This window comes from Mycetomoellerius zeteki, unplaced genomic scaffold (assembly GCF_001594055.1).
Source record: "Mycetomoellerius zeteki isolate Tzet28-1 unplaced genomic scaffold, Tzet1.0 scaffold3, whole genome shotgun sequence".
Taxonomy (NCBI): Eukaryota; Metazoa; Arthropoda; class Insecta; order Hymenoptera; family Formicidae; genus Mycetomoellerius; species Mycetomoellerius zeteki.
Window position 1 is genome coordinate 212,652 of NW_017257282.1, and position 3,557 is coordinate 216,208.

Sequence of the window (3,557 nt, forward strand, 5' to 3'; positions counted from 1 at the left end):
GGCGAGCGGTAGCCCAATAAAAGCCATGCTTCACTAATGATGTCACGCAAAAGCGTGGCTCTCATTGGGCTACCGCTCGTCACTCACCGCTGCGCTGCTCTGGTCTGTAAGCTCCTTAAAAGTTCGATATAAGAGCGACAAAGTGACGATTATAGAACGCCAGAGCGACGACTATATAGAGCGATAGAGAGGACTAATGAAGTGCAAGAGTGGGGGAAGTTATCCGTCGCCACTTTTTGCCTCACCCCCACTACCGCTATTGGCACCGAGTTGATCCTCCTTAGTTCTAGTCTTCTTGTTTGCACTTTTACAGATTACAAAGGTTAGATTCAATATTTCTGGCATGAAACTAACTAGTTGACAGATAAACTGTGCGACAAAGAGCTATCGTTGTGTATGTTCCTCTCTTTTCCTCTAAAGCAACGATGTCAACTCCTGATGATATTTCGATCATAATGCATATAATATTCTAAATAATGTCTTCAATATAAAATATGTACCTATATTTTATAAAAAAGAATATTTTTGTGGTTATTATGAAGAGTAAGAATAAATCTTAATCAATTATTAAATAGTATACATTATTTTCTTGGATAGGTTAGGTAACGTAAAAACGCGATATTTTTTTAGTAACATTAAATATTATTCCAATAGTGTATAGATGAAAAAATTTATATATAAAAAATAGAAAAGGTATATTAAAATATTACATTTATAATTAAAATTTAATTTGTAACATTGCATACATATAAAATGGAAAAAATAGAACAGAAAATTGTTCAAAAATAAAACTAACTCTTATAACTAATAAACACTATATTTTACATATAAAAAAATTTAATACATATAAATACATGAAAAATTATTAATTCTTAAAAATAACAATTTTCGTATGTTTATTCCTTATTCGTTTTACAGCATCATTTTTTCCTTTACATATATGATGTAACCTTGTTAATAAATATAATGTTATTAATTGTGTTCTGTGGTCAGCTAATGGTGCTTGATCAAGCTGTCTTAACAGTGTTGGTTGAAAAGAGAAGAGTATACACAACGATGGCTCTTTGTCGCACACTTTCTTTGTCAACATGTCAACTTCACGATTTCTAGGGGAAACAGTATGAATGCTTCGTCTAGGTATATATGTCGTTGATAACTTGCTTATTTCACGCATGCGCACTTCATTTTAGCCAACACTAACATCAAAAGTACCGACAGAGAGTTGCACTACTGTATATACTATGCCAGTACCACGCCGCACCACGCCAGACTCACCAAGCTCATCAAACAAAACGCGACAGTTAAGCCCAGTGTCCACGATGCTAGAAATCCGTCCGAGATCTCGGATAAAGAAAGAATTGACCAATCGCATTGATCATGTGACTAAATTGTTTAAATGTGATTGGTTAATTCTTTCTCTCTCCGAGATCTCGGATCAATTTCTAGCATCGTGGACACAAGGCTTTACACTGTAAACTATTTCTTAGCCACCTAGTATTTTGTGGCCATATGCATATTAAGTTGGTAACGGAGAGGTCGCTAGTGAGCGGTACCTCCGCGACATCTAGCGCAGATGGTAACACCTGACAGTTCCGCTTGACAAGACATCGATGTATATAGGCGTATGCGAGAGCAAACCGGACGTCTTTCGTTCTTTGCCACGCGGTAAAACAACTCTCGAGAAATACGGAGTAATCGCAGATTGAAATTCGGAGTAGTGTGTAGAATCGTGCGACAATATTGGAGCCTTGAGAGCTCAGATCGGCCCCTGTGAAAAATTGGAGTATCTGGCGAAGGGAGAAAGAACGTGGTGCCATAAGTCGTTTACAGTTCATTTCCGCTATTTGTTACAAGGACTCGCGGAATCTGTACGCGAGACGATACGGTAATAGTCGTATAAAAGCCTTTATCAATAAAGTGCCTAGTGTTGTGTAATGGCGAATTCGATTGGAAGAACTAGTGCGCACTGGTGCATATTAAAGCCATTGTACACTAATTTAATTTAAGTATAAAAATGAAATGCAAATATTTCGAATTATGAAATACATATTTTACCTAATAGTACAATAAAATGTATTAAGTATTTCACGATTTAATTGATCTCTATGTTTATTTATAAACATATTTTTACGTTATTTCGTGTACGACGGCTTTAATGTGCACCAGTGCGCACTGAGTGCGTCCAATCGAATTCGTTATTAGATACACGATAATCGTAGAAATCTTTATTCAATCGCCTTTCCATCCAGACATAGGGGTTTATTTTCTATATCTTTTCCTTGTAAATTCGAAAAAATACTAGGGTAATAGATCTCACTTAATTAAAAGAACAAACTATAAATTTATACTGTAGAAAGTATCTTGTAGCACATGATATTTCAATACGGTTCACTTGGTACTACAAATGCTTCGAAGCGTTTTCTGATTGGTCAATCAGGATCTTTCCTATTTTTTGTGCAGTCACGTGGACTGCAAATTTTTCAAACGTATTGATTAGCTATAAGATAGAGAATTTCTAGAAAAATTTGAAAACTCTGAGCCAATCAATAGATGGATCAGAACAAGAAAAGAAAAAATAGTTACCAAATAGTTAACTCTCGCTGCTATTGGATGATCTAAAAGAATACACCAATAACAGCGCTCAACTGTTGTATCCGCTGAATACAGCCAATGGATACATCCAGAAGCACGACCGCTCAGTGAACTTTTACATCTGATTGGCATATTTCATTAGATCTAAAAATATAGACCAAACAGGTACAAGAGCTCATTAAACGCTCATTGAGCGGTCGTGCTTCTGCATGGCTGCGTTCAGCAGACTCAACAGTTTTGCAACCGTTTTATGATTGTCTGCTGAGATAGGACCATTCTTCTAGATCTAAAAGTATGATCCAATTAGCGCGAAGGAAACTTCCAACAGTTGCAAAACAACCGTTCTGCTGAACGCAGCCATTGTATCTAATGGTCGCGTTCAGCAGACTCAATTGTTGCGAGAACGGATCCGTGAGCGCTTGCTGCTATTGGATATTCTTTTAGGTCATCCAATGGCCCCCATTGGCTGCGTTCAGCAGAACATTTGTTTTGCAACTGTTGGAAGTTTCCTTCGCGCTAATTGGATCATACTTTTAGATCTAGAAGAATGGTCCTATCTCAGCAGACAATCATAAAACGGTTGCAAAACTGTTGAGTCTGCTGAACGCAGCCATTGCTTGCACTTTTTACACTCGGCATCTTCGCTTTCTCTCTTTTCAAGGTCAAATATACTTCTATCTCATTTTAAGTGTAAAAATATTTGGAGATTTCATACAACGCGAACAAACCTAATGCTTTCCATTTAGCGGATTCAAATCATGTGGTGAATATTTGAAAACATTCACTTGTTTGATTGATCGACTCGCATTGGTCGCGTTCAGCAGACTCAACTGTTGCGGAAACGGATCAGTGAGCTCTCGCTGCTATTGGATGACCTAAAAGAATATCCAATAGCAGCAAGCGCTCACGGATCCGTTCTCGCAACAATTGAGTCTGCTGAACGCGACCATTAGATACAATGGCTG

At 37.4% G+C, this 3,557-nt stretch overlaps 2 protein-coding genes across 4 annotated transcripts in view; one reads left to right on the forward strand and one right to left on the reverse strand.

The window, feature by feature from the left end:
• Window positions 1–3,557, reverse strand: part of Idh3g (Isocitrate dehydrogenase (NAD(+)) 3 non-catalytic subunit gamma) — a 14,707-nt gene that overhangs the window by 3,499 nt on the left and 7,651 nt on the right. The window lies entirely within an intron of this gene.
• The window catches only part of LOC108724462 (chromobox protein homolog 1), a 4,811-nt gene continuing 2,843 nt past the window's right edge, over window positions 1,590–3,557 (forward strand). For 2 of the 3 annotated variants that reach the window (XM_018450847.1, XM_018450848.1), the window contains exon 1: window positions 1,590–1,885. The gene's annotated coding sequence lies outside the window, so the exon portion shown is untranslated. The remainder of the gene's footprint in view (window positions 1,886–3,557) is intronic. The other variant, XM_018450849.1, reaches the window with a different exon arrangement.